At 53.8% G+C, this 13,236-nt stretch overlaps 1 pseudogene; it reads right to left on the reverse strand.

Annotated features, from left to right (window-relative positions):
• Positions 1-1,426: 1,426 nt before the first annotated feature.
• On the reverse strand, positions 1,427-11,470 carry LOC122154664 (annotated as a pseudogene).
• Positions 11,471-13,236: the final 1,766 nt, after the last annotated feature.

The raw sequence follows: 13,236 nt of genomic DNA on the forward strand, positions 1-13,236 counted from the left end.
ACATCTGTTCCACAGCGCCTAATCTTAACACAGACACCAAGTCAGCACCCCCTGTTCCTCCTACACGAAGTTCTTATCTTATCCTTCCCAAGGCCTGTGGCCGACAAGTTCCAGCACGTCTCCTTCCATCAATTGTGCAGTGCTGGGGGTTTTGCTGAGAGCAGCCAAACCCTGCCCTACAGTCCCCAGTATCCTCTAGCTTCATCTTGGCTCGACAGAATATGATCTTTCCTGGTGAGGGAGACTCTCCAGACCTACTCTGTTTCAGTTTATCAGGGGCCCTGAGAGTATTTTTCCTGTATTTTGGCCAAACCCGAAAATCCCCGTTCGCTATCCTGATCGGAGCCCGGATCTATCCTCTCATCAAACACCTGCCTGTTTTCTTGCAATTCATACTGGAAGATTTTCTCTCAGTCTAGTGAATTTGGCAAAATTGCATGAAGCCTCTGAGGAGTGTTATGGTCAGCAGTGAGATGACTTTTCAAGTTTCTTATCAGCTCTTGCAAGCACTCAATTGTCTCTTTCTCTGCTTGCTTTTCCTTTCCAGCCGCAATTAACGCAGCCCCTAGAACAGCACAGACGGTTGCTTTTCCTTTCCCCAATCCCAGTTTTCACTCCTTTGCCAAAAGCGTGATCCTATCCACCAATGCTTGCCAATTCTTTTGGGCCCAAGCCATGCCAAGAGGAGAGCACAGGGATTTATAGCCCTTCAATTTCTCAAGAAGGGGCTTCTCTGCTATTGTTGGATCCCAAATCATCCCGATAACAACTGTTACACAATACAAAAGGGTTACTCTAAAGTATTCAGCCTAGTGTGCGTTACGGACCCAGTGTGGATCTTTCCAAGAAGATCCACTGTCCTCTCTCCTGTCAGGCACTTCCTTAAAGAAGGGGCCATGCTAAGGGCCCTGATCCCTTCTGGTTGGATCAGTATCACAAGGGCATCCTGTCCGTGACGACAATTTAGAAATGCTGCAGCCCAAAAGAAGCTGTTCAAAACAGCCTCCCTCCCCTTGGGACCTACGACCAAGTTTGAGATACTCTCGTACTGAATTGAGGTGAAACACCACCAGCCAACCCGTTTAACAATTTCTTAATACAAAAGACATGGCAAGGGGTTAGATACAAATACTCAATGGCAACTTCTTAACTAGGTAAACAAGTCCCATGCTTACTTGGAGCTAGTTACAATTTGTTAAAGAAAGGAGAATAGAGAAAGAGAGAGACAGAGACAACTTGTCTGTTAGATTTCCCTTCCCTTCCTTAATACAATGCTTAAGGAACCGTCCTGGATCTTTGTGGCAGCACAAGTAATTAAGAACCTGGGCGTCACAAGGATGAGGCAGGTCTTAATATTCAGAGCGTATCCACGCCTGTACTTATTGTTGTAAGGTGTTTCAAGACTCCCAGCAACGTACATTTTCGGTTACAGTCCCTGTATACGCACAAGACTAGTGAAATACTCAAGCTGTCTGAGAAGGGTATTGACATAGCCAAAAGCTTCAGCATGATGAGGTTCTGCAAAATCAAGTTCTTTCACATAACGGTTTTTATTAACTTTATGCTCCACCTTCCTGCATGGAGACTCCATAGGAGACAAGAGGACGGCAGAGTTTGGATCACTTGGAGTTAAGTCCACTAGGGGCAGAATCACGGACGCTTCCAAGAGAAATTTCACCCATTCCTTCAGTGAAGCAGGTGGGATTAGAGGGCAGGCATCTCGAGCTCTGAAGATGTTCTGAATGAGCTACTCCACATCTAGGCTCCATGGCACCAGGTCAGTTGGGATGGCCTGTTCCACCATCACCTTGCTGATTTTCTCCTCCTCCTGAGAAGAAGTTGGTTTTTCATCCAGAACATTTTCAAGCATCTCTTGATACACAGCAGAACTGGAGGGAGCTGGATCGCTCGACCCAGAAGTTGTGGCGGTCAAATGCTCTTCAAATGAGTCAGTCCCGTTAGCGGTGTCCTCATTAAGAAGCAGCCCACTGCCTGCCACCTCCTCCAGAGCTTGGTCCTCCGTGGTGAGGCTGCCTGGCATCGTGGCACACAACGCTAACGGCTTCCCCTCTGAGTCCCACGGGACTCCAGGCACTGCTCATCTCTCACAGAGCTCTTCTGAGCCATCCCCAGGCCCTGCACAAAGCTTCCAGTTTCTTGTTTGCAATGCTTATGCTATGAAGTATTTCTGAATTTTTTGCTTTCTCAGCCAAGCTGTTTCTCATGCTTTCAACAGCCTGCTGAGTTCGTGACTTTCCCTTCTCGCTTCCCAGAAGTGCAGCTCCAGCTCCACATGCTTACACTCTTCCTCAACCCAGTCTTCCTTCATCCGTGCCAGCTGAGCCTTGAGCTCTTCTATTTCTGTTTCCCTGCAGCAAAAGCAAAATGCAGTGGCAGTGCTGTGGACGGCAGTGAAAGAGTGCAGCGCTTGCCGTCTGGCCTCCTGCCTCGCCCTGGAGGCGATGGGAAGCGGCTGCCCAGCGTCCCCCGTGCCTGCCAGCAGCTCGGCACCTGCAGCCAGAGCCAACACGGGCCTCGGGCACAGGACGGCTCGGGGCTGCAGCCCCCGCCTTGCTTTGCACCCACCCAGCCCCGTGTGGGGCCAGGGGCTGCTGCCTTGGCCTGCGAGGAGTGGGGAGAGGGGGCCCCCACGTGAGATCCAGCCCGCGCAGATGCGGAGGTCGGGCGATGCGAGCGGGACCAAGAGCTCCCTGGGCCTCTGGCCCTGGGGCTCCGTGCAGAGCCCGCTCTGTGCCCGCCTGGGTTGTGTGTCACTGCTTCGCTTCGCGTCCATACAAAGGGCTGTTGTGAACCATTCAGTCCCCAAGGGGCAAAACCACCAGTGGGCACGCTGGTGTGTGTAAGAGCTTTTCTTTCCCTAGGGGAGAAGGGGGACTTGGTAGCCATCTGTCTCTGAGCGAGGTGGAACAGGAGATGGAGCAAATACATGCTTGCAGGTAAAAACCGCTTGATGTAGAAAAGGTCTCAGTGCTAAATCAGCCTGGTAAAAAACTACCTTTAAAAATATTCTATTGGGCAAGTTCAAAAAAGGGAAAAGAGACAAACAGCTGTATTCTTAACTAAGCCGCACGGTACGTATGCACTGAGCATCACGATGAAACCTGAAACAACTAATCAGTCTGATCATATTTCAAATTTCTTCATGAAATCTTTACATGGTCAGAAAATGAGGAAAAAGGTCCTGGATTCCCACCCCAAACGCTCCTGAGTAAATCGTTCTAACTCTGGTTTCTGAAGTGATATACCTTTCCTGAAGTTTGCTCTCAGACTCCTTCAGCTTTGTTTTCAAATGCTGTACTGTAACTTCTTTCTGCTGCAGATGACTCAAGTACTGCTCTTGGTTTTGTGGCTCAATGCCGTGGTTGTCACCACAAGAAATGTATCTCCCTGATCGCCTGGAAAGGGAAGAAACCCAAACCGTCACAGAACATCACTCCTAGAGGTCTTCAGTCCTGCCAAAAAGAGACTTCCCATAGACCGATACAAAGCTTGACTCATTTGGGGCTCCCCAGTGTCCTCACAAGTGCTCCTCTGGCAAATCAACATCCTTGAGGAAACAGCTGGTTTGTGGCTGTCGTGCAGAGTTTACTATCTGCTGTCCTTGGTTTCAGTGCCATGCCATCAAATGAGACATTTAACTTTAAAATACTTTTACAACAAAAACTTTTAGAACTAAAAAACCTTCTTTTTTTTTTTTTTTTTCCTCCAAATACAGCTCTTTTTTTGTTTCTTTCTCGTATCACAGTTCTCATCTGTGTTAGTGTTGCCTGAGAGCATAGTGTTACCCAAACTGTTTTAACACTCACAATACTGATGCTGTATGTATTAGCTGCAAGACCAGACCTAGTCATCTACCTCTGCACTAGCAACACTTGCACTATCCCGGAAAAAACTGCTGTGCTTACTCGAGAGAGAAAGATCTTTTGCTTCCAGCAGCAGACATGGGGACTTCATGCGCTGAAATAGTGCCTGTGCTGCTTGGAGAGATGAAATTGGCTTCACTCCCTGGAAAGGAAAAGGGAAGATTGGAAACATGATGGAAAGTAGAACACAAAGACTGTTTTCCAAATAACAGCAAATCACAAGCATTCTCCCTTTGTGCGTGCTGGGTGAACTTTAGAAGTTGCATGAATTTTCAACCATCCCTAAGGGCAAGCACTGGATTTTCAACATGGCTTCAGAACTGGCACTTCCAGAGGAGCAGGAGAAACATCTGGACACGAACCCCTGATGCTACAGAAGCCATGTTAGGACTCGGTGGGGACGTCTTGCACCCCTCCATACCGGGACCCGTGTCTTCACAGCCTTAAAGAGGGTGAGACATCCACCAACCACCCTCACCTTCTGGCAGCTCTTAGCAAGCGGTCTGAGGATCAGCCCTGTTCGGATTTAACCCAACACTTTCCCAGCCTCCCCATGTGCCAGCGTTGGGATCAGCCCCTGTTTCTCTGTGCCTCTCGTTCAGCCCAGCCCAGATATTCCTCGGCCGAGCTGAGTGCTGAAATGCACAGCCCAGCTCGTGCAAAGGGTAATCCCAGGGGCCCAGTTTCACCACCGCTAATCAACTCCATGCCAGTACAACACCCCTGATGATCAGACCCAAGTAGCCACAGCTGGAACCAAATCAGAGCCACCTGCAAGTCTGCAAGGGAAGGGAGGGAAAGCAGCAAAGCCTCTTCGTGTCACAGAGTATTTATATCATTCCTACAGATGCAGGTGTCAGTGACCCTCCTCCTTGGGGAACCAAAATGACCGTGGGACACAATGTCTGAAGCTTCCACAGTCTTTTCCTGATAAACAAAATGCTCCCATCTAAGAGACTAAGATACTAAATGCTCTCTTGGTATCACGGTCCTCCCAAATCTAATTTTCCAAGCAAGACCCGAATGGGTAAACACATCATACAGATTTCATACCTCTGGTGTTCAGGCCCCCATATCATTCCACCCCTTTAAAGATGCCAGCAGCTTTCCAAAGCCACGTCCTGGCTGTGGCACAGAGAAGAGGAGCCCTAGCCAAGAGTCGTCTCTGGTTAAGTAGAACACATCATAACCAGATGTCGCTATCAAAAGGTTTTTGAGGAAACGAGGCTTAATAATAGCCTCTCCCTGAGCCGCCTGGCTTGCAGCGTAGTGCTGGGAAGGGCTGCCGAGCTAGGCACGGCTGGTAAGAGTGAGCAGAGCCTGAAAATGGAACCACCCCAAAGGCTGAGCTTTCTGAGAGCGTGAACTGCATCTGAGACCCAGCATGTGTCTGCAAAGCATAAATTAACCTGCTGGCCCCAATTCTGAAAACAGCTACACACAAGCTTAACTGAGCACAGGAGACTACTTTTGCTTAAAATTAGGCATGTGGCTATTTACAGGCTCTTCAAGAACATTTTAAAAATTAAAGGGGTCACTGCCAGTATCGGTTCCAAGTGTGCTACTTATGCTCAAGCCAGCTCTGCGTAGAGCAGAGCTCAACAGCACTGGTACTAGGAGAGCTTGAAAAATATTTTCTCCCATTTGGTAAACATCCCTAAGAAAAACATCATGGCATCCATCCATAAAATATTAATTGCAACAGATTCTCCTGGGTAATTGGGACTTCTGTCTTAGCAACACCCTACCAAAGCGGTGAAACTCCGTGCCTAGCAGCAGTGCGGGCAGGAGCCGAACACGGCCTCTCACCTCTCCTAACGCCGCTCTCCCGGCTGACAGCTCCCTAGGGATGCCTGTTGACTGGTTTTGTCGCTGGGACAACGTGATTGCAAAAGCTCACACGTTTAAGCCCCAGAAGAGCCACCGAAGCAGCGTTAACCATGAAAGAGGTAGCATTTCTCAAGAAACACATTCTTTTGTCCCACCCGTGCGGTGCAGCCATCGCACCCACGTTTGGGTGTGGAAGTGGCCCGCGTTTAACTCTGCTCTTTGCACTGTGTGCAAGGACAATGACACGTCAGTGACCTTATATCCCACTGCATTCAGAGCGCTGACGGGTAGAGCAGATTAGGTATATTTGCTCTACTGGGACAGGATGCAAGCACAGAAACACCACGTCATGCATGTATACATGTGTGTTGAGACAGCATATACATTCCTTACACAGGGCCACACAATAGCCCCACATGCATGCCTGGTGTATGGCATCCCAGTCTGCTATTTCTGGCCATTACAGGTGGTCGGATACCTTTTTGGATGGTCTCCTGGCCTTGCTATTAACATTTTGCTTGTACTAGACCGTTGAAGATTTTTCCTCCTATAAGAATAAAGCTCAAACCTGCTTGTGTGCATTTTATTGTCCATTGGCTATCTAAATGGTAAGATTACAGTATGGGAGAAAGGAAAAAGGTCAAGGAATATCTGTGACAGGAACACTGCCAGCTGACCACAAGAACAGGATTCCTACAACTCAGGATGTAGATGAGCTTATGAAAGTTTAGTCTTTTTGTGTAACTCGTTTGTATTTGCAACTTCAGCACTATTTCATAGCTGCCAAAGTCTAGATACCATGGAACTTAACTTGCCTCTCTTCTTACTGCATAAACATGACCTTGTTATGTATATACATACATCTATCAGTCCTGATGCTGGGTTTTGCATATAGTCACACAGTGAAACACAGCTGTGAGTAAAACAGTGCTGACAGAGACAGCTTGTGCTCAAAACCTAAAGCACCTAAATTTGCTGAGCTTCCTTGCCTTCAAAAACATCCTGTCACGTGGGAAAGAGACCAAAATATGAACATGTATGTTCACCACTCTGCTGCAGCAACTAGAGGAATAACTGGAACACTGTCTCTGTCGATGGCTTTATTTAGAGAGCCCAGGGGGAGAGAGAGGGCCTGACTATGTAAAAACACCCAGTAAAGCCATTAGAAGCAGCTGGAAAAGTGGAGAGAATTCAGTTGTAATGCTCACTGTTGGAAGGACCCGCATGTTTAAGAGACTGAGATTAATTTATCCTAGAAACCTTTAACTCACAGCTACGTCTCTACTTCCCATCTTTAACAGCATAAGCAGTGTGTTTCCAGGAAGCATTAATGCTGCTCCTATTCTATTTCATATGAGGTTGTTCCTGCGAGATTGTTTTTGTATTCTCCCTCTGCCCCTGTCTCATACTCTCCACGACCATGAGGTCTAAAGTCAGTGGAAGAAGCTGAGGATGTGCCTGGGCATGCCGAGAAGCAGGTCGGCTTGAAAAGCACCCGACAGCTCGGTGCTGGCTCCTCTCTAAGACCAGGGTGGGTGTTTCACACCGCACCAGAGATATCAGGGTCCACACAGGAGCAGCCTGAGGAAAGCTCCCTTCTGCTGCCTGCTTTACTGGGGAAAGGATCCAGCTGGGATCTGCAGGGCCACATTGAGCTTTGAACTGGGAGGAGGCTGCACATCCCCTCCCCATCACACCACCTGCACGCACAGCATCCAGCAGTAAGGACCGGACGAGGAGACGGGGTTCCCATCCTCCCAGCTTCTCATGGCCCTCTGCAGGAGGTAGGATGCCTGCCTGTCTTCATTACTCCCTGCTACATGCTGGAATCCAAACAGGCCTGAGTTCCCCACAGCTCCCACTTCCATCAGAAGACCCTACCCAAGATCTGCAACCAACACTTTCTCCTTGTCACACATAACACTACAGAACAGGACTGGCAAGTCCTTTTACGGCTATTCTGCCTGTTACATTGCTACATTCACATGTGAAAAAGAGAAAAAAAAAAATAATACAAACCTCTCTCAATGGGGTCATTAGAACGGTTGCTCTCACAAAGGTTGTTCAGGACCAGGTCAGGCTCAGCAAAGACCTGCTGAGCAAACGCCCGAGCTGCCGACTTCTCGGAGGTCTCCTCCCGTCCTGCAGCAGTTCTGTCTGCTGGCGTTCGCGAGGTTCCTGCCGAGACAACGCCGCCTGTGAAACATTCAGGCTTTAGCTGTCACTTCTCTGATCTGGAGGAACGACTCGGCAAACAACATAATGACTGAGGACATCAGTATATGCAGCACCTGGTCCCTCCAGCCTCTATTTCTGCAAAAAGCGTTCACAGGAGAAAGTGCTGGAAAGCAGGCTCGCATGGCACCTGCGCAGGAGGAAAACCCCTGTGGGCTAGAGGGGAACTTCTTCCTTGATGTACTGGTTTTATTTTTGGTAAGCCTGGCAAGCGTCTGGAGAGTGGCCAGACTAAGCCTTTCCTGCTGCTTTAGTGTGCCCTGATCTCCAGACACGTGGCTTTACTGGCGTGGCAAACAGAGATGGCAGTTAGCCGTGGGGCAAGTGGAAGGTGGTCCAGGATTTGCTGCACTTTCCAGCATTCGTGGGTGTTTTTCTACCCTGTTTGTTATAACAAACGGGAAATCTGACTATATCCTTAGAAGGCAAGACTGACAAAACACATGTGTAAGGTTGAGTAAGAATGAATAATAAAGGCTTTCCTTTTCTGCTTACTCCTGATTGGGAATTACCAGTCACTGGCGTGGAGCACAGGGGACACGGGCTGCCCGTCTGTGCTCTCCGCCCCGGCACTGGAGATTTCTGCCCAAACCCCGCCAGGGAGAAAGAGGCCTCTGTCTTGATGGCTTCCCGTCCCAGAAAAGCTGCCCTTCCTCTCCTGAGGCCTCTCCCACCCATACACAATGCCAAGGTGGAGAAAGGTAGCCACTGCTTACTTTTGCCTGGCACTGAACCGGCGTCTCGATGATCTGGGCAGTCATCGTCACCGGCTAGACAAGAGAACAAAGGCCAAGTGGGAGACGCTCCTCTGATGGTCTGTGCTAGAAAGCAGCGTCACTCCCTTGAGCCAGCTGGAACGACTTAGACACTTACAGATCTGCAGAGGCCCAAGACCGTCACAAGGAGATTAAGCGAGGGCAGTGTGGTCACTCGTGTTCCCTGGGCTGTGCTGCTTTGCCTGTGCACGGGGAATGGACAAAGGGAGAGCTCCGTGTCACTGAGCCTGGCTTTGCCCTCTCCCCTGCCAGCCCGTCCAGCACCATTTGCATCCAAACAGCCAAAGAAGAAGTCCAGGCAGAAAAGGGGCAAGTGGCGACAGCTGGATCTTGACTTGCCGTTACTTTCCCAAGGCAAGGCTGAGCAGCTCGGGCAGTGCTGCCCCGCAGCTGCCCCAGCAGTGCGGGTACCTCTGCCCCAACCCTCGAGCTGCCTTGCAGCTGCAGCTGGAGCATCCCACCAACGGCCACGGTGGCACCAGAGGTTTGCTACTCCAGCAGGGCTTACCTGAGGATGGCGTCCAGCCAGAGTTCTTTCACCTCTTGCGAGCTGCAGGAGACAGGAGAACCAGTGTCACACCCCACTGCCACCAGCTAGGTGTTGTGCAGTTTTCCCTCCGGAGAACAAAGTCAAAGCCAAGGAGGGTCTGCTCATCATGCAGCCTCGTCTCTCCAGGAGTCCCTTTTGATGCTGCAACTCTGCAGCCTTTGGGATGCCCCTGGGCCGAGGAGCGCTGTCGCAGACATGGGGCTTCTCCAGAGCGGGGAGCGACAGCCCAGCTCTGCCAGAACTGCACCTGGGTTTTCCTGGGAGCAAACGGGACCGCCTGTCTGCACACAGCCCCCGCCTCAGCCCACGCCTTGCCTCACCCCTTTGACAGCGCACACCTTGTGCACGGGCTGTTTCCAGAGGGGAGAGGCTCAGCTCACAAAGAAGCCGAGCTGCAAAACGCTGCCCAAGCAAAGCGGTGCCTCTGCTTTCCCTCCCCGCCCCGTGCCGTGGACCTGAGGAGCCAGATGGGCTCTGAAGGCGAGCACTGGGCCAGACAGCCCAACGCCTGGGTGACACGTCACCGCGACTCACCCGAAAGTGACCCCGCAGAGGCTGGTGGGCCAGACGAGGATGAGGGTACAGCTGCAGTCCAGGCCCAACGCTGCGTCTTCTTGTGCACACCCGCACGCTGCCTCCTCCTGGCACAGCACCCACAGCTCGCTCAGACGCACCCTGTGCTGCAGCCAGAACCTGGTGCCACATCTGCAGCCAGGAAGAGCAGGGGCTGATGGTGAGCTTGCCTTCTGGGGGGGCACCCACGGCAATCCTCCCTGGGAGAGCCGCTACAGCTGACAGAGCCCTGGGAAGGGCTGCCCAGCTTCACAGCTCACCCAAATCGGCAACATCCTTGCCGGGGACACCCCCTGACTCTGGTAGCCCTGGTTGCTGAGTGGCTGACCCTCCCCAGAAAGCCTCCCTGGGACTTTCTGGGCCATTGGAGCAGTGGCCAGCCCGAGAGGGCTTTGCGAGATGTCTCCTGAGGGCTGGTATTGGAGGCAGGAGGTGGGAAGAGAGAGTACTGCCATCCTCTCTTCTTACCTGCGCTTGGCAAAAGCAAGGGTGTCTTGGAAAAGCAGGAGGTCTCTCCTCCTCGTCCTCCCACGCCAGGTCACCTCCACACAGTCGCAGCGGAGGAGCTCGGGATGCCGTCGGGACACGAGGGCACCCAGCTGGCTGCCACCAGAGCCGCCCCTGCAAAGGACACGGTTGCGGGCGTGAGGCACACGGCTCTGCCGGGAACAGGCCGTGCCCGGTGCCAGAGGGACAGAGCAGGCACGCACCGGGAGAAGCAGGAGGGCAGCTGGCCCATCGTGCTGCGGCCAGGCAGACACTTGGGCTGTGGAAGCGCTCAGCAAGGGGAAGAGCAAGGCCCCGCAAGGCCTTCCGAGGCTGGGCAGCGATGTCCCCTGCCGGGTGCTCCTGCCAGAGCCCGTCTCTCCCCAGCACTGCCCGCGCCAGCACAGTGCTGCACCGGGAGACACTGGTGTCCGTGACACCACTGGTGCCCCTTGTGATGCGCGGGGGGGCCACGCCCAGGGCGGGGGCACACAGCGGGCGGGGGGCTCCGGGGCACCAGGAGCTGCTCCTACTCGAATGGCTCTTCCCACACTCGCAGCAAACAACAGGAGCTCCCTCCAAGCTGAGGGTCCTGAACAAGGCAGAAAGCTGCGGGCGGGAGTCCCCTCGGAGCCAGGAGAGACGCTCTGTGCCCGGCCCCTGCCAGCTGAGCCAAGGCCTTCCAAAAGGCCCTTCAGCACCTCGGCTCCTGCTGCCGCCACCTCTCTGCGCATGGTGATGTTCAGTCCTTCCACCTGGTCCTCCAGACTGGGCCCAGGGCTCAGGCCAGCCTCGGCGAGACTCTGCGCTGCAGAAAAATGGGTAACAGCCTGGCTTTCCTGCTCCCACCAGGCTGCGCACAGGCAATCCTCGGCAGCAAAGCGCTGACAGCTGTGCTTAGGGAAGACACAAGAGCGGTGAGCTGAGGTCCCGGTGAGCACGCCAGTGTCAGCCCAGCAGTCCCACCAAAGCTGTCAGACTGCCCCAGAGCCCAGCCCCTTCGGTGCCACAGTGCATTTCTCTGCTTGGGCTGGCTCACAGACCTCCTGTCCCAGGGCACGAGCATCACGCCACAGGCCCAGCGTCCTCGAAGGCACCTACCCGAAATGTTCTGCTGACGTCGGAGGCATGTCCATGCCCGAGAGCTGCTCAGGACTCCTGGCAGGCAGCTACCGCAGTCCGTTTGCTGCCTTTGGAGCAACCTGAGCTCCCAGGGAGCAGCCCCAGACTCTTCTCTCGGGGAGCGGGGCCTGAGCGGGGCGGGGGTGCTGTCATTTGCTGCCAAGTAAAAAGGGAGCAGCGGCGTCCCTGGGAGCAGCCCAGGGGAGCTGGTTCTCTTCCGAGGCCACCAAAGCAGCCTGCCTCTGCCCCCAGTTTTGGGGGAAATACAGAGTGGCGCAGAGATGTTCCTCACTTATTTAGAAGAGGGGCTGGGGTGGCCTTGGATGCCTCCATGTGATCTCAGAGGGAACATGGTGGGTGTCAGCCCGCAGCGCGGTCAGGCCTTGGTGATCCCAAACTGCTGTGTGTGTAGGAGGAGCCAGGGAAGCTCGGGGAGTTTCTGGGGTTTCTGGGGGCAGGACATGGTGGTGCTGCATGGAGAAACTCCTGGGTCCCTTCCCATGGCTCCTGTTCCCCTGCTTTCCTCTGCAAGGAAATCCTTGATGGACTGCAAGGAGGAAGAGGTGGGAAGTGCTGCTTTCCACGCCTGGGGCCGCAGTGGGGGGTCTGTCTGTGCCCAGTGGGGTGTGAGCAGAGGGGTGAGGGGAGGGGGCTCCCTGACGGGAAGCAGCAGAGTCCTGGGGCCTTTCTGCAGGGAGGGCTGGGCCACCAGCATGGGGAGAAGCTCTCTCTCCTCCGGAGTGAGCCCTTCTCCCGTGGGGCAGAAGGGAAAGGGAAACCCCTGCCAGCGGGAAGGGCAGGCCAGTGTTCAGGGGATGCTGAGCACTAGGCAGACCTTCAGCCCTCCAAGCAGAGCCTCTCCTTCCCTCTTCAGGACAAGCAGGCTGTCCTTGGGGCGGTGGCCACCAGGACGGGGGTCCTTCTGGGTGAGGAGCAGCACCGCGAGCGTGCCTGGGAGCAGCTCCTCTGGCTCTTGCACCAAGATCAGGAGGTGCGAGACACTTCCCGGGTCAGCAAGGTGAGGTGTTGCGCAGGGCCCGGCGTGGCTGCTGGAGTGGGTCTGTGCCCGTGCCACGAGGCGCTGGGGAGCTGTGGGGTGCCAGGAGGAGCTGAGAAGCCCTTAGGGAAGGATCGGGGAGAGCAGAGGAGGCCTGAGGCTCTTTGGGCAAGAAAAGAAAAACCTTGGGTTCGGGGCAGGAGGGAGACAAGAGTCCTTAGGGCTCATCTCCTCAGGAAGGGAGGCACTGCCACCTCCCTGGAGCTCTGTGCAGGAAGAGCTTTGCCCTCATGCCCAGGGCCATGTCCAGTGCTGTCCAGTGAGGGCCGAGGTCTGCTGAGTGGGAAGTGCCAGGAAACAGAGTTGTCAACACCGGGCTCTGTTCAGAGGCAAGAGCCAACTCTGCACTTGTCTCTCTGGGACTTGCGGGACTGGATAAAGGGGAAGCCCTGGGACTCCCCGGTGTACTACGTGTTTCATGTCCTGGAGAGGTTGAGGTGAGGTCTGTTCCCCGGGCTCTGGGGATCCCCAGTGTGCCCCAGCCAGTGGCCTTGAGCATGGAGCCAGGAGCTGCTGGGGCTGCGGAGTGGGTATTCCCCACTTCAGATGTCTCCCAAAAGAAGGGGAGCCCCAGGGCTTCCTTAACCTGGGGGTGGGGGTTTGCCTGCTGCCTAGGAGGAGGCAGGAGTTGTTGGTGCTGAAGGCCCTGCTCGCTGGCATGGGCTGGGGGTGCTGGGTTTGAGGTCCTCGATTAGGGTGAACCCAGCTGTGGTTGAAGGCACT

This window comes from Tyto alba, unplaced genomic scaffold, assembly GCF_018691265.1.
Source record: "Tyto alba isolate M040663 unplaced genomic scaffold, T.alba_DEE_v4.0 Super-Scaffold_43, whole genome shotgun sequence".
Classification (NCBI taxonomy): domain Eukaryota; kingdom Metazoa; phylum Chordata; class Aves; order Strigiformes; family Tytonidae; genus Tyto; species Tyto alba.